The sequence below is a fragment of the Pleurodeles waltl genome, chromosome 5 (assembly GCF_031143425.1).
Source record: "Pleurodeles waltl isolate 20211129_DDA chromosome 5, aPleWal1.hap1.20221129, whole genome shotgun sequence".
In the NCBI taxonomy this organism is placed as follows: domain Eukaryota; kingdom Metazoa; phylum Chordata; class Amphibia; order Caudata; family Salamandridae; genus Pleurodeles; species Pleurodeles waltl.
Window position 1 is genome coordinate 397,452,293 of NC_090444.1, and position 23,464 is coordinate 397,475,756.

A 23,464-nucleotide genomic window follows, 5' to 3' on the forward strand; every position below is an offset into this window, starting at 1 on the left:
TTTGCCTTGACCAGTGTTACCTTCAGATAAAAATCCAGGTTAAAAACGCATTGTGCAATAGAGGTCGAGCCGCTCATGTCTACCCTCCTTTGTCAGCTTGTTGCCTCAGCCCCTATTGCCCACCCTAAATTTTCAGTTTTCTGTTTAGTCTCTCCATCAAGCCCCCAATTGTCATCTTCCTGCCTCAGCCCTCCATTGTCTGTTTGCTGTCCCAGCCCTTCCTGGCTGCCCTCTGTTATCAGATTGCTGCACTAGCCTCTCCCACCTGCTTTCTCTTGTCAGCTTACTGCCCCACTCACTCCTGTCCACCCTCAAATGTCCATGTGGTCTTCATTCCCACCCTCCATCGCCAGTTTGCTGCTCCAGCACCTTTTACCTGCCCTCCGTTATCGGTTTACTGCCCTAGCCTCTCCTGCCTGCCTTCTGTTGTCAGCTTGCTGACCCAGCCCATCCTGCCAGCTGTTAGCAGCTTGCTGCCCCAGCCCATCTCATCAGACCACTCTCCATTGTCTGTGTGCTCCTTTAACCCATTCTGCCCATTCTCCATTGTTAGGTTGCTGTCCCAACCCATCCCATCTACCCTCTGTTGTCTGTGTGCTTCCCAGCAACTCCCACTTACCTTCCATTGTCAGCTTGCTGCTTCAGACCCAGTTGACCACCCTCCATTGTTAGCTTGCTGCCCGAGACCCTCCCACCCACTCTGCATTTTCAGTTTGCTGCCCTAGACTCTCCAATACACCCTCCATTGTCAGCTTCCTTCCCCAGTCTTGCTGTGCTCCAGCAGCACCTCCTGCACACCTTTAATGTCAGCTGCTGACCCAGCCTATCCTGTCTGCTGTTAGCAGATTGTTGCCCCAGCCCATCCCACCCGACCACTCTCAATTGTCTATGTGCTCCCTTAGGCCATTCTGCCCATTCTCCATTGTCAGCTTACTGCCCCAAACCCTCTTGACCATACTCCATTTTTAGCTTGTTGTTCCAGGCCCTCCCGTTGACTCTGCATTCTCCTCAATTTGCTGCCCCAGACTCTCCAACACATCCTCCATTGCCAGCTTCGTACTCCAGTCCTTCTGTGCTCCTGCAGCACCTCCTGCCCACCTTTAATGTCAGCTGCTGACCCAGTCTATCCTGTCTGCTCTCTGTTAGCAGCTTGCTGCCCCAGCCCATCCCACCCAACCACTCTCCATTGTCTGTGTGCTCCCTTAGACCATGCTGCCCAATCTCCATTGTTAGCTTGCTGCTCCAACCCTTCCCTTCTACCCTAAGTTGTCTAGGTGCTCACCAGCCCCTCCTTCTACCATTCCATTGTCAACTTGCTGCCCCAGACCCTTTGGCTAACCTCCATTGTTAGCTTGTTGCCCAGGCCCTCCTGCCCACTCTGCATTTTTAGTTTGGTGCCCCAGACTCTCCAGGATGGCCACCAGATCCAAAGGGAAAAGGTTCCATTCATCACTCATTGGTTCTTAGATAGCCCAAAAAATGAAGCCTGCATAAACGACACCAGCTCGGGCAATAGCTCAGGTCTCTCAAAATGAAAAAAAATATTCAGTGACAAATTCCCTGCACCTCCAACATAATAATAGGAGTGCAGATAATGCAGTCAATAATAACACTGATTATAAGGATAAGAAGTTAGAGCCCCAGCCAGACACAATTAGGGGCAAGAAGCCAGATATCCCTCACAATCCAATGAGAGAGCTAATGGCTCAATGCATCACAGCAATGTCAAATTAGAGTGACCTGCTCTGGAAAGTAGTCAAGGGTAGGGCAAAAAAGACTGCATCGCTAGCTTTGAACTATGCGATGCAGACGTTAGGGTGCTGGACGAAACCTAGAACATACAAGGAGAATTCAGAAACATGACTGTGTCATTGGATACTGCAAGAAATTCCACCTCATCGGCAGATCATACAATACTAATATTGATGAACTCAGTCCTTCTCACAGCAACCAATGCACTGACCTGGCAATCCCAGGAACTTGATTTGCAGGTGGACTTACTACAATCAATGGCAAACAGTATTTCAAATTTGAACACAAAGGTCACCTCTCTCGAAAGCAAATTAAATGCTACATATGACCACATGGCCAAAGGTTATTGTGCTTGTGCCCTCACAGTGGGCAAACTCTGCACTCCCCCTGACTAGTTTTTATTCCTGGTGGTGAATTTAAAGGAAATTATATCAACCATGGAGTCAGGGTTGAATCCAAACAAAACAAGCACCCAATGACGGTTATGGCACCAGCCCCTAAACACATTGCACCTGAAAACATAATATTGGCACATAAGGAAGAGCCTCTTTAAAGGATCATACAAAGTACCCCTGGCCCCAAATGTTCAATTATAGCAACGTGCATCAAAATCCCAGTGGACACGGCTGTTGGCTGTCAGACGTTAAATGCAAAAGGTCAGCAAGAAGCAAATGAAACAACTCAAATTTTAGGAAGGAGAGAAAAAAAACTGGAAAAATAAGGCTATGCAGTAGTATTGAACTCAACCCGAAAAGGCTGAGGTAACCAAAGGACCTACAGGGGGCCTGTACTACTCAATGCTTAATGAGGCAAAGACAAAGCAGGGTTCATCAGTCCAGGAAACAACATCGAGTAAGTGCTGGTAGTAATACTGTTCAACCATTAGCAGAATATTCTGTCCCTGCATATTCTCAAAGCAAATCAACAAAGCTAAATACATGGCCCTCCACAGTAAGTACAAGTAAATTAGAACAAGTAGAGCTGCTAGCTTTACAGGGCACCCAACAGACGATCGAATACTCAAGGACAGTATGGCAGAAAGACAGTTTAATCATGAAAATGACAAAATAACTCGCCAACTGCCCTTACCATTGTTACAGAAAGAACCCTGGCACAGTGACAGCTGACAAAGTCAATATGTTTGGGCCTCTGACATTGCATTTGCAACGTGAGCAATTAGACCCTCATGTTGGCAGTGAGAGCTCAATCAACGGGGCAGAGAACTATCTCCAGGAACAACGTTTAGTCCAAATTATATCTCAAGAGGTAGGCAAGGCACGATAAATAGGTCAAACATGCAACATTTATCACAGTAGGTCCCACCACTGCAGCACATAATATCATAAGATATAGTCAGAAATTGCTTTGATGCCTGCAGAAAGACTCCTGAAAACAAATCTACAATAGTGTCAAGTGCCCTGAAGGTCATGGCAACACTTGTCTTAAGGGGTAGAAGCAAACATATGCACTGTGAGCATAGACATCAAGCCCATGAAAGCAGAGAAAAATCCCTCATACTTTTGAATCTGTGCAAAGATACAGATGAATAATTGAAGGGAAGTAGCATCCTCAAAGCTACTTAAGAATACACCTCCAACATCCCAACAAGGACTGAACTGCGCATCCACCTTAACACAAGGTATCATAGGAAATTTGTAATGACAAAATTAGATGAACAGCAGCCAGAGACGGCTGGGCCTGGTTGGGGCCCTCATTATCAACAAAAAGGCGGTCACATACCTAACACCGACACCCACATGAAACATGAACAAACTAATTAATACCATGAACGTGGTGGGATTAAAACAAACTATCCAGAAAAAGATTTGTTTAACTCCATAGACACAGGGGATGTAATTTGCACCCAAGATATGTGGAGTAAGAGCTCCCTGTCATTAGACAGATAACAGGAACTATTCCAACCAGTAGAGGAAAACAGCCTACACAAAAGGCCATCTGGGGTGTTAGCAATTTACATATTGACTGCCTTAAGCATTAAAGCAGAAGTAAAACTCAACATTTCAAGCTCTAGAAGAGTTCAACTAGGACAATTATTCATGCCAATAATCATATTGAATATCTACCTGAATCAATCTAAATGCCCCAAAGAGTAAATAATAAACACCTTCAATGAATCATTGGAGATCATGTGATGTAGAATCCTGTTGTACCTGGCATCCTTGGCATGGTTTCCCCCAACTCTTTGTTCTCTGACCTCCTGTATTTCTGACTCATGTTTGCTGACTTTTATAATTCTAGGTTCTTTACCACTGCTGACCTGTGCTAAAGTGCAGGTGCTCTTTACTCTAAGCATGGACACATTGGCATATTGATTTACATGAAAGTCCCTAGTAAAGACACTATAGGTGCCCAGGTGTGGGAAACTGACACATAGTTGCAGTACGCTACCACGTTTTGCCTGGCTCCTGGATGCAACTTGGACTGGAGTGCACTGGGATCCTGCTAACCAGGTTTCCAGTGCCAGTGTTCTTTCCCTAAAAATTGCAAAGGTAATTGACAACACCTTTAGCTTCCACTATAAGTCCCTAGAAAATGGTACTTAGGTAACCAGGGCATGGAGTACTAAGGGTAGACTTCTGAGGGCAACAGCACTGATTGTGCCACCCTCTAGGGTCATGCATCCAGATGCACCCAGCACTGCCACTGCAGCCTGGGTGTCCTGGTGCAAACCGAAACCACAAACTTGACATGGCACGCTGCCTGTGTGCCCTATTCACCATACTCTGCATACACTATGGATAAGACACCTCCCTTGCAGGCCTTCCAGCCCTAAGGCAGGGTGCACCATATTATATGTGAGGGCATAGCTACATGAGCAACATGCCCCTACTGTGTCCTTGCCAAACCTGGGACATAGTGAGTGAACAGCGCAGCCATTTTAATACATGTGCTGGACACTGGTCAACACAAGTTTCCCGGCTACATAATGGCCACTCTTAACCCTGAGTAGCTTGGTTTCTAATAACTCAGAATGATAAATCCAAACTGGTAACATTATTGGATCTATCTCTAAATGTACCCCTGCAAAAGCTATCTACCCTGGCATGGTTGCTGACTGGTCCTATCCTGCCTGCCACCTCCAAACACCCAATCTACAAACCTTGTGGGAGAGATCTGTCTCTCTGGTTTGTAGAACAATGCCCTTCCTGGGTGGAGGTGCTAACAAACCCTCCCTCAGGAATGTGCACTGCCCTGGCAGTGAACTTCAAAGGACTTACTGCCTTTGAAACATGACTCCCAGGCCTGCTGCTTACAGCAAATGGTCGCCCCCTTTGCAAACCTCCACTTTTGGTGGGAGCAAAGGTGGGAACTACACAAAGAGTAGGAGGAGTGGCCCCACCTGGTATGCACCACTCCTAAGGTGTTACCTGCAAGATGGGCACTACTTTTTTCATATTCCTCCATCTTGGATGGAAAGAAAATAGCCAACCAGGGATAGGAAAGTGACGCTCTCCACAGAAAGTGGTCACTGTAGTGGGTATGGCCACCCAAAATTAGGTGTCCCATTGGTCACTAACAGATACCCCCTAAAGCGCCCACTAAAATCAGTATTTAGTGGGCATCCCTAGACCAGGTAATCTGATTTGATGGACAAAAGAAAACAGCACCAACAAGATCCAAGGCATGAGAACTATGGACCAGCTACAACAAAGAAAAGGCGCCAAACCCTGCCTACTGCACCCAGGACCTGACAATTGCCACTGAGGAGCTACAGAACAATTGGAAAAACTCTAAAGAACCTCAGGGGACATCTAGGCTTCAAAAATCACCATAGAACTCCCGCCAGAGTGGAGGTACCACCCTGCAACAGTAAGTAACCAGCAAGCCAGTGAGGGTCACTTCATTGACCAGCCACTAACTCCTGAACCAGAAGTTGTAGCTGGACCCAGGGACACACCGACAATCACAAGGACCAACCCTGCAAGAGTGCAATGGTTGGTGGCACTGCGCATTCCAGTGGTCAAACCGTACCAATACCCTAGGTATTGGTCAGCCAGCGTTGGACATCAAGACAACCAGCTTGCCCAGGGCTGAAAAAGGAGCAGGAGGAGGCCCCAGTCAAGGGACTTCAGGAGCATCCTGGACCTCCCTGCAGAGTGCCCCCGTTGTCCTACAAACGCCTCTTGAACAAACTTACCTCCTGCTCCATAGGGCATCCTTGCGCACAGCTCCTGGCTCATCGATTCGCTCTGCACCTGTCCGTCCTGTGCCCTGAAACAAAGAACCTGCTGTGGCCTAAGGGTTCTCCCCTTGTGACTTCAACACTCCAAGGGGACCCCAATGAATCATCTTTAAATTTACCTGTGCAATGCTTTTCCAAGTGGTCCCCAGCAGTGGCCCTGTACCAGCTTCAGAGACACTTCATTGCTGCTCCCACCGGAAATAGGAGCTACTTGAACCTCTCCAGGTGGCACAGTGTGCCCAACGACAACCTCGACCAAACTGCAAAAGAAGAACTTTGTAAACCAACTTTGCGGTTTTATATGTATTTTTAAAGGTGACCTTCCATTGATTTCTATGGTTTGTAATTATGCACAAAAGACTATTTTTATTAAACTTCAAAATTCATATCTCAAATTGTGCTTAGCCAATTTTGATTATCTTGGTCTTAAAAATTACATAAAAATCTGAAGTATTTTTATAAAGTGCTCTTGAGTTATTCCTTTAAGTGTGAGGTGCATGATTGATACCGTGAGTGCAACAAATGCTTTGCACTTCTATAAGATTGGCCTTACTGCTCGACCAACCTACCTTAAAAATTAGAGTATTAGGTGATCTAATTTTTACCCCTGTAAACCAACATGTGGTTGCCTGGACCCCCTGCACAGTGTGCCTAGCCTTGCACACTACATAGAGGGCCACCATCCTACACCAGGCCCAGTAAATTAAATACTACTAGTGGACCTGCAGCGCTGATTGTGCTACCCACTATAGTAGGCTTTCAAACATGTCTCAGGCCTGCCACTGCAGAGCCTGTGTGTGCAGTATTAAACCCACTTGCAACAACCAAGCCTTTCTTTTTATTACATGTAGGTCACCCCTAAGATATTTGCTAGTTAGCCCCAAGGGCAGGGTGCAGTGTATTTAAAAAGTTAGACATGTACTTTTACGTTTAACATGACCAGATAGTGAAAACCTCTTAAATTCATTTTTGTGCTCCTCCAAGGCCTATCTCTCCCATAGGATAACATTAGGGCTACCTTGAAACATCTTTTAAGTATAATTTCCAATTGTGAAAAAAATAGAAATATGGACTTTGGTGTCTTTGGACTCACAACTTAAAATCACAACGTATGGTGGTGTCAGATGTTAAATTGTAAGTCTGAAAATGCCACTTTTAGAAAGTTGGCATTTTCTTACTTTAACCATTTTGCGCTTCTGCCTGTCTTTGAATACATCTGGTATATATGACAACTGGGCTTTGTGCATTCCCTCTAGACTGTCACACACACAGGGAGCTTGGGTGTGACATGTGCATACTGATGACCCATCACCAGGCTAGATGAAAGGGAGGAGCTGACACTCTCACCACACAAAGGGCTGAATAAACTCAATAGAGCATCTGGAGCCAGGGAAGGAATGACAGGGACCGTGTGGACTTCAAAGGAATGCCTGGAAGTTTCTCCCACCTTCCCAAACCAGGACACCAAAGTATAACTTCTGGTCCCTAAACCCCATCAAATCAGATTTCTACTGGAACCAAGGACACTCTGCCAAGAATAATGACTACTGGTGTGCCAGGTGTGACTGCCACTCAGCAACTGCATTGCTGTGTTGTCCTACTGCTTGCTCTGCTATAGGAGAAACTGCTACTTTGCTACTTGCTTTGCTGTGTTGGCTTTCTGCCTCTTGCCTACAGTGAGAAGGACTGGACTTGCTCTGCCCATCATTGAATCCAAGGGTCTCCAAGGGTTGGCTGGCTTGCCCCCAGTTCGTCTGTAGTCTCAGTGACATTAAAGATTGCTTGTACCTCTCCTGGTGCTGCTGGACTCTGCCATCTGTGAGCCCTGCCCTTGCCTAAGCTGTACCCTTCCAGTCCTGGGCCTCAGAAGTGGTTTTGGCCACATTCCACCACAGACGTTTTGTATGTCTTTCAATGCCCATGATATAAAAAATACTTACGTTTCAGTACAATTAGACTTTTAAAGTATGATACTCTGGTAGAAGGAAAACAAACTAAATCCATGACAAATGAGCAGCAAATGATTATATTATTTGACAGAAGTTGATACTTGTAGACAATAATTAAAATTTCAGATAAAATATAGATGTTCAATTTGTAGAAAATAGTGAAAATGTGTAGTGCATGGTTCTACAGCCAAGAGTAAAATCCTTGGATGAACACTGAAGTTCAAGTTGTAAATCCTCTCAATATTAGGAACTCTTATCATTTTTGTCTTCCCAGACTTTTTGATATTAAGATACTTTGGTTTGGTCTTAACGGTCTTTCCTTTCTGTTCCATAAAAGTGGTACCCACTTCCTTTGTTGAAACAAGGTATCTGCGGTACAAAATGTATTCATTTTCACATGCCCATAGTTCAAGTTAAAAACCATGTTCTATCACAAGAGTATTCGTTCTGCCTCAGCCCCTGTGCAGAGTCTTTCTTCAGATCTAGCAGTAAAACACATTCCTGAGAAACAAGCATGTGAAAATCTTCACAATTTGCTATGCCTTTGTGGGACTGCTTGCTGGGTTGGGGTCATATCCAAATAGGAATGTGAAGGAAATTACCAGGATGGATCACAAGAAAAAGACAGTGGTTGGAACAAAATATTGGAGCCAAAAATACGAGCTCAAGGTGGACAAAATAATCAACAAGGATGTTGCAAATCCCTTTAAGATGTTAGCTGCATATTTGATCACCACTGCAATCAGAAGACCTCCAAGAACCTGCAACAATACAACAATCCATGCAAGTTTGTTATACCCTTGAAATAATCCACTCTCTGAAACACGTTCTCCATCGGAAATGTATACAGCCATTAAGTCAAATATGCTCCCAAAACACCCAATATTCTGAATATTCCTTATCCAGACAGAGTTAGTTTGCTTCAAAATAGACACCTGCAAATCCACTGGAGAAGTAGGCCATGAGGTCTGCCAAGACACCTATTAAGTGAGACCCTTCTGATGCATCCTTGTGTGAAGACTCCTCACAATCATTTTAGGGTGGGGAGGGGGGCCTTCTGCCCCCCCTTCTCTGGCTGGTCTTGGCGCAAGGGACCGCATCCTCCGGGGCTTGCCTAAATATTACATTTTTTGGAGTGGGGCCATGCAGCTTCCCTCCCTGGATCGATCTAGGCCTGGGGACCGCATTTTCAGTGGCCTGGCTTAAATATATATTTTTATTTTTTAGGGTAGAACGCTGTGCAGCCCCTCTCCCCAGGCCGATCTTGACCCTGGGGACCCCATCACCCAGGGTGTGGCCTAATTATTTATTTTTGGAGGGGAAGGAGGCCACGTGGCCCCTCTCCCTAGGCTGATCTCTGCTGCCAAAGCTTCCACCAAGCCACAGCAAACAGATTTGTCCCAGGGGTGGCACCACAGGACATAGAAGGAGCAGGCCCTGGTGGGTGGCAGCCCCCAAGACCATCAGTGACTTCCAGGAAAAGAGCCCCAAGCAGGTGGTGGCCCCCAGGGCTGCAGGGGTATGATACAGACCCCCTTTTCATTTTTTTTAAACTTCCTCCCGGAGAGGTGGTGGTGCCTAGGGCTGCCGGGGGTCACGGGGCACCTGGCACACAATTTGAGAAATGCCCCAGGGAAGTGGTGATCCCTGGGGTTGTGGGGGGGTGTGTGCCCCCCCACACAATTTGAGCAAGACCTCAGGGAGGTCGTGGTCCCCCGTGCTGCAGGAAGGGGGACAGGTGGCTCCTGTCTTATATTCATTTCAACTGAAAGCTAGCTTTCTGCCAAATTTGGTATAATTCCGTCCAGTGTTTCGGGCTGCAGTCGCCTCTAACGGTCCTATGGGAATTAGCATCGGAAACACAACTTTTTTGACCCTCACCTTTTTTCGGCCCCCGCTTGAGGGCTCGCCCCGAAACTTCCCATGTGCATCAAGAATCACAGGAGCACTTTTTTTTGGAAACTTTCATGAAGGTTCATCAAGAGGTGCAAAAGACACGTCTCATATATATTTATTTTCAAATTTAAATAGTGCCAAAAAGTAGAAAGCAACAATGATAGTCTATGGAAGCAAGTCCAACCGCCAACACAGCCACATGTCAACTTTCAACACCATTAATACACATCTCACCAGCATTCCACCTGCCCCAATGACACCCAACCCCTTAAATCCCCAGTGCCAACAAAATTTCTAATGCACCAAAACACTTTGATTCTCACAAACTCTCCATATCTCCAAAACCTTCCCATACCATTGATGCCTATACTGCACCTGCTTCCGCACATCCTCCCACACTAACCCATACTCCTACGCCCTCCCAATTCCCTAAACCCTCCCATGCACCTTCATCCACCATCCCTCAAACAATCCCATGCTCCTGCATCCTCCACAGAAATCCTCCTACCCACCTAAATCCTCACATACCCAAGCACTCACAGACCCCAAAACCTCTCCATTCACCCATTTCTCACTATTTCTATTCCCCTTCATTCATAGAATCTCCAGGCTCTTCCCAACTTGGAAAATGTTAAAGTTCCAACCCCCTTCTAACGAATACATCCCCAGAAAACATCAGCTCCAAGAGGATGGATAGCCCTCTGAGGATGATAAAGCTACATGTGTTGGGAAGGTAAAGACTGTGCCAGGAGACATATATGCATGGAAGCAAGCTACATTAGACCAGGACCAAGGTGCCATTTCAGGCTGATTACAATGGAGCCCTATTAAGATACAAGTAGATTGATCCTGGGAAAAATACGGAAGACCAAAAACATTAAAAAAATTGAAGTCCCATCTTTTCAGGTTTCTGTGAGCAGCTCCTCTGGGTCACTTCTAATTCTCCCAAGACCTCAGGGATAACACTTATGGGTCACAACTTCAGCCAGCCAAGATGTCCAGCAAGGTTATTTATGGTCCCGACTCAACTGTTCAACAGGTCTCTTCAGGAAAATATATTTTTACTTATTTTTATGTCCCTATACCCATAAATGAGGTCTTTAATTGACTGCTTGCGTCCACTTATTTGTCTGACCTGGGTACATGAATGAGCAGGTACACTTCTTCAGCGCTCCTCTCAGACCACAGGCAGAAAGTCCAGTCCTTTTTTAGTTCTTTTGCAGGTTCACAAATGTTTTGAGGAGGTGTCATGGGGTGCTACATTTATGCCTGGTTCCAGCTAGTGGTTGGGGAGTGACTTGTTACTCTTCCATAGCCAATGGGGTAAACGTTCTTTGGGGCATAACCACCCTGTATTTCTATTGTTTCTGTTTGACTTACTACAAAGAGTCACAAAATACCATGTGCCAGACCAATATCAAAATGGTCACTAAACTTGGGCTCTGAAGGCTAGGGGTGTGAAAAGGAGGGGACTATGGAAATCACCAATGTTCACACAGAAGTAGCGCTAAAATCCATGTTTAAGCACCGTGTACCCACAACAAACCAGGAGACATAGGTCTGGTTAGACAAAAGCAGAGTTCCTCAGCTTTAGACAGGGGATGCATAAGACACACTAGAGTTCTCCTATCATCCTGCGTGATCACTTTCATATGTGGCAAACTTTTACATGTGGCTTAAACAGACTTCTCAGACACAATTTATTATTTTGGTGCCTACAGGATGGCAAGCCCTCCACCCTGCTTCTCTCAAAGGAGACATTCCTGGCCATTCAAGTTGATCTGTCAATCACAGTGTCCTATTGTATAGCATCTGGTAGCAATTGTTCACATCATTCACATCACTTTCAGGTCAAGTAGTGGTTCGGAGTTGCATGTGAGTTAATGCAAATTAGTCTTCAGGCAGGGAAAAGGTAATTATCTAAAAGTTACTTTCCAAGTATATATTAAAAATCCAATGTGATCATTGAACTGGACTTTTTAGTGAAAAAAAGGTTACATTTTTTAATAGGTGGTCCCAAACCCATGATAGCCAAAGTTATATTTTAATTGGTACTCTATTGAATTGCTACATTTCCCACTTTTAAATACCATGCAATTTTCCTTCTGGTCTGCCGTGCTTGCATAGGGGTGACATACTAATATTTAAAATGATTGTTTTTTCCCTTCCCAAAGGGTTGTTTTCACAGGTGGTGTTGCATGTTTAAACTGTAGCAGACAGTCTACTCTTGTAGGCTCAAAGCCATAAATTCCTGGTCAACATAGTGGATTCCAGAATTAGCACTGCAGTTCACAGGTGACATTTAAATTCACTCTAAGTTATAGATGACTTCTACATATTTTAGGGGTAAGACCAACTAATCTGGGTACTGGACAGCAGTGCCCTTGCATGCATAGTCTAGAAAACACCAATACAAATAACTGAAAAATAGGGTTGAACATTCGAAAAGGGACATTTTCTAACAGAGGGCATAGCTATTTTATTCTTGTTTCGCAGGGATATAGCACACAAAGATCATAAAACTCTAATGTAGTACTCAGATGAAGCAAAACAATCTGGGTTGACGGTTCAGAAAACACCCACTGGTGTAGCTAATGTGATTGAAAGGACCAGTTGCTACAATAATGAAACAGCAACTTATATCTACACAATGAGTGTTTTTTTTTTTTACAAGTTTTGTGTTGTCCACCTTTCTTTTCATTATGCATCCAACTCTTTCTAAGGTTGTGTGTTATGTGCATGGTTTCTATTTTGGCAAGTATTTGTAAACTCGATGGATACTTCTCCTTTGCTGGTGAATGTGCAACCATAAAAACTATGACATTTCATATTACTAGAAATCTATATAGCTGAACTTAGAAAAAATGAGATGAATGTCATTTTTTGTTTTGTTAATTGTGTTGAAATATGCACTGAATGCAGAAAATATAAGTATTGCTCCAACTTATTAGGTATGTATAAAATATTATAAAATACATCATTTTCTAGTATTAGAACACAATCCCAACACAAATTATTTTCATTCAATTTATTTTTATCAAATCATAAAGGTATAATTAAAGCAATTTATCATTTTTTAGAAAACGAGTAAGCAGATATGGTGTATAAAAATTGAAAGATTAGCCTATAATTGGGGGGAGTCCTTTTTCAGGCAACAGTCCATTGGTGGATTGCAGATAAAGAACCTCTACCACATTTTGTTGCATGGATGAACTCATTTGTGCCCAATCAACCACAGACATATCCTCCCATGTTTAGATCCCCGTTTTTAGGAAATGGGCAGAATCAGCTAAGAAGAAGAAAAAAGAAGAAGGTCCAATGGGAGGACACAGACCACAGCAAGCAGGAAAAATGATCAGTCAAGGTAAGTGGCACTGGGGTTGTTTTTAGGGGTTGTTTTTTTTATTTTAGGGGTGCCTGGGGAGTTTTGGGCTCAAGGCTGGGGAGTTCAGGGTAGATTTAAGGGTAGGTGGACTGGGGGGTCGGGGTAGTTTGGTGGATTTAGGCCTCAGGGCAGGGGAGGGGGTCAAGGTAGTTTGTGAAGTTTAGGGAGGGGAGGTTTTCAGGGGTGCATGGGGGAGTTTTAGGCCTCAGGGTGGGGTAGTTTTTGGAACTTAGGCCTCAGGGTGGGGTGGGTGGTTGGGGTAGTTGGGTAAGGTGTTGGCAGGTGCAGAGGGATTGGAGTTTTAGAACTCAGGGTAGGGGCTTTGGGTAGTTTTTGGAATTTAGGGCTCAGTGTCTGAGGGGTTGTGGTAGATTTGGGGTTGGGGTAAGGGTAGTTTTGTGGATTTGGGCCTCATGGTAGGGGGCATGGGGTAGTTTCACGGCTGGTGTGTTTTAGGGCTTAGGGTGCGGGTAGATTTTAAGGGTAGGAGGGCCAGGGCGTTGGGATAATTTGTGTATTTATGGCTTGGGGTAGTTTTAAGAGCAGAAGAGGTCGAGGGGGTGGGGTAGTTTTTTAGGTTTAGGGCTCAGGGCAGGGGGTGGTGTAGTTTTAAGTACAGGGGCGTTTTAGGGTGCAGGCCGGGGGGAATTTACCACAAATACTTCTTTAACACATATGTGTTAGAAATGGGATCTTTGTTTGGCAGTCAGGTTACCCCCTGTCCAAACAAGGACCCTCATTCTAGTCAGATCACCCTCAGCTAATCCCTGCTTACCCTATTGGTCGCTTGGCACTAGCAGTAGGCTTAACTTCAGAGTGCTAGGTGTAAAGTATTTATACCAACACACACAGTAACTCAATGAAAACACAACAAAAGGACATAACACAGGTTTAGAAAAATAGAACATATTTATCTAAACAAAACAAGACCCAAAAGACAATAATCCACAATACACAAGTCAAGTTATCACTAGAAATGCAAAAAGAGTCTTCATGCATTTTTAAACACAACGCTAACGCTGTTAGCGTGAAAATGTACCTTGGGTGCGTCAATAATAACCCTGCAAGGTTGAGTGTGCCTCAAAAAGGGCTTGCAATGCGTCGATTTTACTCACAAGTGAGACCTTGCGTTGTTTCTCCTTTCGTCGGGTCAGGGTGTGTAGTTTCTTCTCTCCGCAGGAGAGTAATGAGTCGATCGGGTCAGCACTCTCGGGTCCGGGCAGGCCTTGCTTAGTTTTTACACGCCCAGCGGTACTTGCGTCAGAAATCCAGGCGCACAATGATCCGAAAGCCACGCAGCGCGGGTTGCGATCTCACCAGCCTCCATCAGCGATGCTGTGTGCCGTTTCTCCAGTCCCGGGCATAGATCTTCAGGTTGTGATGCAGGTGAGCGTTGATTTTCAGCCGCGAAGCCATCGGTGTGCAGATTTTTCACCCGCAGATCAGAGTTGTGTGATCTTTTCCCGCACAGCGGTCAGTGCATGAATTTCTTCCTCTTAGGCTGCTAGCTACTCCTTTCAGGGTCTCAGGACCTGGATAGGCACCACTTGGCAGAGTATGAGTCTTTCCAGAGACTCCAGATGCTGGCAGAGAGAAGTCTTTGCTGTCCCTGATACTTCAAACAACAGGAGGCAAGCTCTAATTCAAGCCCTTGGAGATCTTCACAAGATTGAAGGCACTCAAAGTCCAGTCTTTGCACTCTTATTCTGGCAGAAGCAGCAACTGCAGGATAGCTCCACAAAGCACAGTCACAGGCAGGGCAGCTCTTCTTCCTCAGCTCTTCTCCAGGCAGAGGTTCCTCTTGGTTTCCAGAACTGTTCTAACGTCTGTGGTTTTGAGTGCCCTTCTTATACCCATTTTCTCCTTTGAAGTAGGCCTACTTCAAAGCAAAGTCTCTTTTGATTGTGAAATCCTTCCTTTCCCAGACCAGGCCACAGACACACACCAGGGGGTTGGAGACTAAATTGTGTGAGGGCAGGCACAGCCCTTTCAGGTGTGAGTGACAACTCCCCCCCCCCCTCCTAGCACAGTTGGCTCATCAGGAAATGCAGACTACACCCCAGCTCCCTTTGTGTCACTGTCTAGTGTGAGGTGCAACCAGCCCAACAAACTGACCCAGACAGGGAATCCACAAACAAGCAGTGTCACTGAAATGGTATAAGCAAGAAAATGCCCACTTTTTAAAAGTGGCATTTTCAAGCACACAATCTTAAAATCAACTTTATTAAAAGATGTATTTTTAAATTGTAAGCGCAGAGACCCCAAACTCCACATGTTTATCCGCTCCCAAGGGAATCTACTCTTTAATCATACTTAAAGGTATCCCCCATGTTAACCTATGAGAGGGACAGTCCTTGCAACAGTGAAAAACAATTTTAGCAATATTTCACTGTAAGGACATATAAAACACATTACTATATGTCCCACCTTAACCATGCACTGCATCCTGCCCCTGGGGATACCTAGGACCTACCTTAGGGGTGTCTTTACATATAAGAAAAGGGAAGGTTTAGGCCTGGCAAGTGGGTACACTTGCCAAGTCGAATTTACAGTTAAAACTGCACACACAGACACTGCATTGGCAGGTCTGAGACATGATTACAGAGCTACTTATGTGGGTGGCACAACCAGTGCTGCAGGCCCACTAGTAGCATTTGATTTACAGGCCCTGGGCACCTCTAGTGCACTATACTAGGGACGTACTAGTAAATCAAATATGCCAATCATGGATAAGCCAATTCCAGACATATTTTGTAAAGGAGCACTTGCACTTTATCACTGGTTAGCAGTGGTAAAGTGCCCAGAGTAACAAAAACAGCAAAAACAGAGTCCAGCACACCTCAACAACCTGGGAAACACAGGCAAATAGTTAAGGGAGACCACGCCATGGATGAAAAGTCTAACAATATGCTTTTACGACAAAATTCATTGTAAAGGCATGCTTGGTAAAGCCATGCGTGGTCAAGATGCGCTCGTGGTTCTGACTTCATTGTTCAGGCATGCGTTGTTTTAATACTCGTGGTTGTGTCATAAAACTGAGGCATTGTCTTCCTCAGGAAGGCTGACTATGTGACTGAATGTAAATGTCAAATAATGGTTAAAAGAAACTACAGGATGATCACAGAGGACCCTATGATGCACCTGCAGACAACATTTCATAATATGGTAGAAGAGACACAGATTGGTGGCTGGATTTCTGAAAAAGAAGTAAACTTTCTGATGAAAAAAGATCACACTATGCCCTATTTCTATATTCTGCCTAAAATGCATAACAATAAGGCACCTCCACCAGGTCACCTTATAATGTCAAGCATTGGTTCCATTTTGGAACCTTTCTCACAATTTGCTGACTTTTTTTCTTTGACCTATTGTGCAACATACAGAAACCTGTCTCAAGGATGCAAGAGATATCCTACAACTCCTGGGTGCCATAGTAGTTAGTTTGGATATCAAGACCTATACAACAGCCTGCCTCAGGACGTAACTTTGGAGACTACTGAAGAAATCCTTTACCATAAAGACTGACAACACATCACTCCACAACATTTTGTATTAGAATGCTGCAGACTGACTCTTACTGAGAATTTTTTCGAATTCCAAGGTTCTCTTTACCTATAAACCCATTTGACTTCAATAAGGAATACTTTTGCCCCCTGTGTGGCAGTGTTCTACATACATCACTTAAAAGAGAAATTTGTCTGCACGAAATTGGAATTCTATAGACACCACATAATACTATGGAAGTGCTACATTAATGATATCTAGATCATCTGGGAAGGGGGTGAAGCAACGGTCCATGACTTTCACTCCTGACTCAATTTATGTGGCGACCATTGGAATTTCATACATACTATGAGCAGAACTACCCTTCCCTTCCTACATGTGAACATCATTCTGGACCAAGTGGATCTCAAGACCAACACGTACCCACTGAAAGGAAAATTCAATAGTTTCTACCCATGATCATTATGCGAAAACCTTCCATTCAGCCAGTTCTTACGAATTCAGAGAACATTTAGTGACATTACAAACATCAATCAAAGGAGCTGGCAATTAAATTGAGGAATAGAAATTATTCAGATTCCATTATCTCAAGGAGCTGTAAACAAGTCAAGAATCAAAACAGAGGAGGACTTCTCGATCCAGTATCTATGACTTAAGAGGCCAACGTTTTAACCTATGTAACTACATATCATATAGCCTTGAATCATATTAGGAGAATTATCGACATGAGCGCAGGCATAATTTATTCAGGTTCATTGAACTCGGAGTAACCAAGGTTTGTCCATGAAAGAGGTCATAACATACAAGATTACTTGGTTCATACTCACACACATACAACATTGATAAAACTCATTACAGTATTACAACTAGCGGGTTTTTGAACAGTAGTGGGACATTTCCGATGCAGAACTTGTAACGTGTGCCACCTAACTACCACAACTAAGTCTTCCATCCTAGATAAGCCATTGGTACTGAAGAAACTCACCAATTGTAACACATCACTTGTTTTCTACATGATCACCTGCTCTTGTGGCACAAGAAATATTGGGATGTCCAGTAGGAAGATCAGGACCCAGATAAGTGAACATAGACGCAACATTCATTATAAAAGTGTTACACCCAAGATGAGAAATCATTATTTGACATCAAACCACACTGTAGATGACCTGCATTGGGTTATCATAGAGACTGCAAATAGCACAAATAAAAAAGTAAACAAGATCCTTTTTGAAAGAGAGCAAAGCTGGATCTACTACCTTCAAGTGATTAAAACAGGATTAAATAACAATATCCAGTGGTTACAGTTTACATGATGAGTACCATTTAAAAAAAAAAAAACGTTTACTATTTTCATTATATTTCCAAATGTTTGTAATACTTTTTGATATCCTTTTTTCATACAGTTGAGCAGTACCTTGATAGAGTTCCTCGACAAACCAGTGAGAAGATTAAAATAGAAGCCGCTTGTTGTCAGTGGTCTTTTTCTGTTCTATGGCCTTTTATTGGTCCTATTTGAACAACAATTAAATTTTCCTACACCAACTGTATTTTAAGTCTCAGAAATAGAAGATTTGTTTTCTTAGAGTGCATTGTATCCACTGTCCTGTCCATGCCTATAAACACATGCTGTTTTTTTCCTCTCCCATCACTTCTCTTCACAGTGAGGCAGACCATACAGTTTTTTGTCTATTTTGCATATTTTGTTCATTTAGATTCTTGACTGTTTTGAATTTGTTGCCTTATGCACCCCGGATCAAAGGGGGCAAGTGGAGACTAATCCGACATGGCGTAGCCCTATGTGGCCCACCATTTGATGCTATTGTGGAACATCAGCTTAGCATCTTTAAACTCTGACATTGGTGTTTTGCCCTGATATTCAGGGCATGGAGGTAACACTAGGTCATTTGACTGTGCCAGCACCCTTGTTGAAGTAAGTGATAACGGCAGTGGGAGGATGGACATGATTTCTTTCCTGATTACAATTTTCCTACTAAAGATATTGTTGGATACGATCCCTGCAGTGTGTGACTACAGGGTCTGCCCTCCTTCATTGTTGCCTTGTGGGCCATAACTAGCCCCATTTGGAGGTATTGCTTTCATTTTTATTTCTCTTTTCTTTTGTTTATTCTTTGTTTGCTTCATACATTGCCATATAAACCTTTTATTCATTTGCATGAATGTGCAAGTCACGTGGTCAAAACATATTGTTGCCACTTACGATGCTGGTTATGCTTTACCTTTCTGTGTGTGCCATCACTTTTTTTGTTTGTATGTTGAACTTGCAGTGTTCACTATTGGTGGGAAGAGAACAGCACATAGAACAAAATAACCAAAGGTGCAGGTGCTTCTACGCTTTCCTAAAAAAGTTCATTATATAGCCTGTGCTTTTTCTCATCTTACACAGCTATTGAGAAGTGTACCAGAAGGAACTAGAAGATATTTACTTGCATGAGTGAAAAGGTTCATTCTAGAACTTACTGTTAGATCACTAACTGTGACTATGGATACACTAGGAATATGACGGTATTCCCATACTTAGAACAGGACTCTGCTTAGAGAGGCCCTGAGGAAAGCCACAAAACTTGGCTGGGCAAAGGTGGCTGAAACATGTGGACCACAACCATTGAAGAAGCGATCATTCACATGTCCCTCATTTAGATCTCATTTTGTTTTTTAACCTTACCCTGATTCGAGACGAAGGAATAAATCTAACAGGGGACAATTCTAGCTTCACTTTTTGCCTTAAAGGTGTAAAAAATAAAAACACAAAAATGCCAACAAGCAGCAACGAGGTAGAGCAATGGAGAAGTCAGATCAGGAGACACCCTAGAGAGTCCCCAATCAGCCCAATACAAGCCAGGATATCTAGACAGACTTCCAGGAGAAGGAAAAAATAAATAGGAAGCGTAGGTTCAGCGAGGACGAGAATCAGATCCTGATCAGAGGTGATGGAGCTCTTCGTCACCTCTAAATGGCCAATAAGAAGGAAGCAGGCAATATGGCAGTCCATTCTTGATAAAGTCAACAGAGTGTCAGAGGTGAAGAGGACTGTGACCTATTGTAAGAAGCGCTGGCATGATTGCAAGTGCAGAACTAAAGACAAACTGGCCAGCAACTGAAAGGCAGCACTGCAGACCAGAGGTGGAAGTCCTGCACCCCAGGAGCAGCTGGATGAGCGGGAGGAGATGATAGCAACAATCATCCCAGAGGAGTTGGTCACCGGAGTCCAGGGACAGGACCCTGCAGCACACGAGGAGAAATAACAAACACAGATTGTAAATACCTAATGGCACAAGGGGAAGATACATTGAAGGCACTCTACGCATGGGAAAGGGTTGCATGGGGGAACAATAATTGTGAAACACCAAACACATGTAATGTGCACTGACCCCTTCACCCCCCATTGCACAGGCCACTTCACAACCCTGATAACATTCCCTTCAATATATCAACTGAACCATTTGGCCATGTTTAACTCTCATTGGCCATCATGTACGAGGCCTGTTGTACAGGACGGGACAGCCAGGGCAGGGATAGGCCCTCCTGCACCATTGGGAAAGGGCACTAAAGTAACATGCACACAACATATGGGGCATTTCTGGCATTACTGTCTGTGCTGGTACACAATTTGCTGCCATGTGCTTACACAGACACACCTGCACCATGCTGCAAGTGTGCCTGTGATTTGGAGGTGATTGATGTTGTGCATCAAGGGACACCTTCCTGCATAACATCAAACGTAAGTGGTGTTTCCGTCTCACTAAGTGTGATGCCCAATGTAGCACATAGAGTAACATGACCTTACTGGAACAAATAATGATTACACTCACCCTAATGTCACACCTACACAAACCCTGAGGTGGTATTTGAAACTGCAGCATTCCCAGACATGAAAATCTGGGAAGTCTCCAAAGTTGGGTGGGCTACATGTGTAAAATGTGAGAACACCCCCAGCAACACACTTGGAATTACACCTACATGTAGTGTGAGGTTTGAAAGGGACATGTAATACCTGGCCATCAAAAGCTACACAAGGTGCAATCCTTGGCCTAGTAAATATGGACTGACACCCTGCCCCACTGGAGTGTAACACAATAATTATGCTCTGGTAGGGTAGTGTGCATTCAGTGTCTGGGAAATGCAGCCCATTGTTAACCATGCATGATTAAATCATGCAGTGCAGTACAGCAGCCCAGCCTGCTGTGCAATGCTATATCATCTTGAATGTGCTGGATATGTAGTTGTCACTAACATACAGTGCATCCCTGTACTATCCTTGGTGATTGGGCACTAACTGATGCCTAACAAAAACACTTACACACATTGAGTATGGTGTAGGGGGTACCTGTGTTACAGGTATAAGTGCACATGTGCAGGAAGGGACACATCCTGAAACAAAAACAATCAGGAATGCTGTCTGCCACTTTCAATGTCTGTTGTCAATTGCAACACACATTGAAAGATGCAAGAAAAGTACCAACAACAATGTCCGTCATCTGTAGCACCAGTACAATGCCACCCCTGAGGCAGTGAATCTATCTGATGCATTCACACATTGACATGTTTTGCAATGTGTCAACTCCTTATGCCAACCCACTTGTGTTGTAACAGTGATGCAAGGGGCAAAACTGCCCACATGCATTTTCCTTGTCACTTCTTATCATGTATGCTGTATCCTGAACCACACATAGTAAAGATCCAACCTCCTTCTATGTATGGGAATGCATGGGAGGGTGTCCCTTTATGCATAATAACACTCAGCCCTGCAGCACAGGAACCCTTGCATCTATGCTGCAAGGAGGACTATGTGCAGGGCTTAGTGTTGTCATGCAGGAAAGGACACCTTACCTCATAATCCCATGAATCTTACTATGTGTGCTTCAGGATACAGCATAAATGATAAAAGGTGACAAGGAGAATGCATGTGGACAGTTCTCCCCCTTACATCACCCTTACAACACAGGTGGGCTGGCAGAGGAATGTAACACATATTACAATGTATAGATCTGGCAATGCAACAGATTCTGTATTTGTCCATGGTAACGCCCCAATCAACACCCATGCCATGCAACTGCCAAACGTTGTAAAGCATGAAAAGGGTCTACATGCAGCAGCCCAATAAAAATGACACAATACGGCTTAGATTGGGCTAGGAAATGTGGACTGGCATATTGTGCCAATGGTGTGTTCCAAAAAATTATACCCTGGTGGCATATTGTGCCGCTAGGGACCCATAAATGAGGGACTTGATGCGTGGCTCTGTGCCATGCAAGTGAGGCACCATGATTAACAACCTAATGACTCATGGGAACAGCTAACACAGATCAACATTGACATATCACCATCTCCTTGCAGAGGATGATGCCATACCTCGTGGCCAACAGCTTGTCGAGGACTTTCCCGATGATGGCGATGACCAGCTGCAAAACATCAATTTTGACACTCTCCTGCAGATTCTGGGTGACATCCAGACACCATCTCCGGTCGCAATGAGGACACACAGGTCTCCAAATGAACTACCCAACACACAACACACACTACCTGCCACCTCATCCAGACACCTGGACTCACGAGGCCCAGACATCATCTTGCAAAAGGAGGTGGAAGAAGTCCAGCAGGAGCTGACACAGCAGGTGTGGGTGGGGATGGAGACAAAGGTGGACTGTCAAGCGAGAGCCCATAGGTGCCTCAGTCCGAATAAAGACAACTCTGCTGCCATCAGAAGTGCCCACTCTCTGATATGTGAACTCCAGTAGTCCCTGGCACACATAGCTGGTGTCCTGAGGTAGAGGCTCAAACAATTGCCCTCAAAAAAAGTGGCACCAGTGTGATTAACATCAAGCTGGGGTCTATCCACACTGTTGTGGAGTCCATACAGTGGATGTTGGGCTCCCTCAGTAACAACCTAGCTGCCTACCACCGTAATGTAGCTGCACAGGAGGCACCGCACACATCAGAGGATGAAGATGTGGAAGGAGCAACATTGACCCGAAAAACCACCCTATAGCTACAGTCTGTGACACATGGACAGTTTAGCTTTTGCTCTGTACTTAAGATCATGCCAGTGTTACAATATATATCAACGTCCATCCTTCACTCTCCCACTGTTGACCAATCACACATGTGAACTGTCATTGTGACCAATTCCTACCTGTTGGCAATGTGATCACCTCCTCACTGATGTACTCCTCTCCTACACATGCCCCATAACATGTTGCACCCCTTGGACTCTGTCTGGACTTCCAATGGTTTGTGATCTTTCATGGGGTGATTCTCCTGTGTATTGTACAGCACAACCAATTACACCATTTCACATGCAAATAAATCACCTCCAAAGATCAATTGTCTTTAATCTGTTTCTGAGGCAGTAACTGTGTGAACTTTATGCATTGTGTGGAGTCCATACATTGGGGGCCTATGTACCAAAATAACAGGGCAGTGAGGTGCTGCAAGCAATGTAGCTATGCTGAGCTGCATCATAACTAAAACACTGGAAAGTACTGAGTGCAATAGGATACTGTGGAGCCATGTTTTTTCTCCAGCTCTAGTGCTGATGCAGCAGTCTAGTGCCAATGCAGTCACACTTGCACCATATTGCAAGGGTGTCTACATTGCTGGGATTGGATGTTTATGTGCAGGAAGATTTCCTCCCTGCACATATACAAACATTAAAAGCTCCTTGCTCCTACTATGTAAGTGGCAGAATGCAGCACATCAACAATAATCAAAACCCATCTTAAAGAATTTTCAGTCTCCCTGTTGTGCCATGCAAAC

General features: G+C 44.3%; 1 pseudogene; it reads right to left on the reverse strand.

The window, feature by feature from the left end:
* Window positions 1-8,441: 8,441 nt before the first annotated feature.
* Window positions 8,442-23,464, reverse strand: part of LOC138297034 (UDP-N-acetylglucosamine transporter pseudogene) — a 143,055-nt pseudogene continuing 128,032 nt past the window's right edge.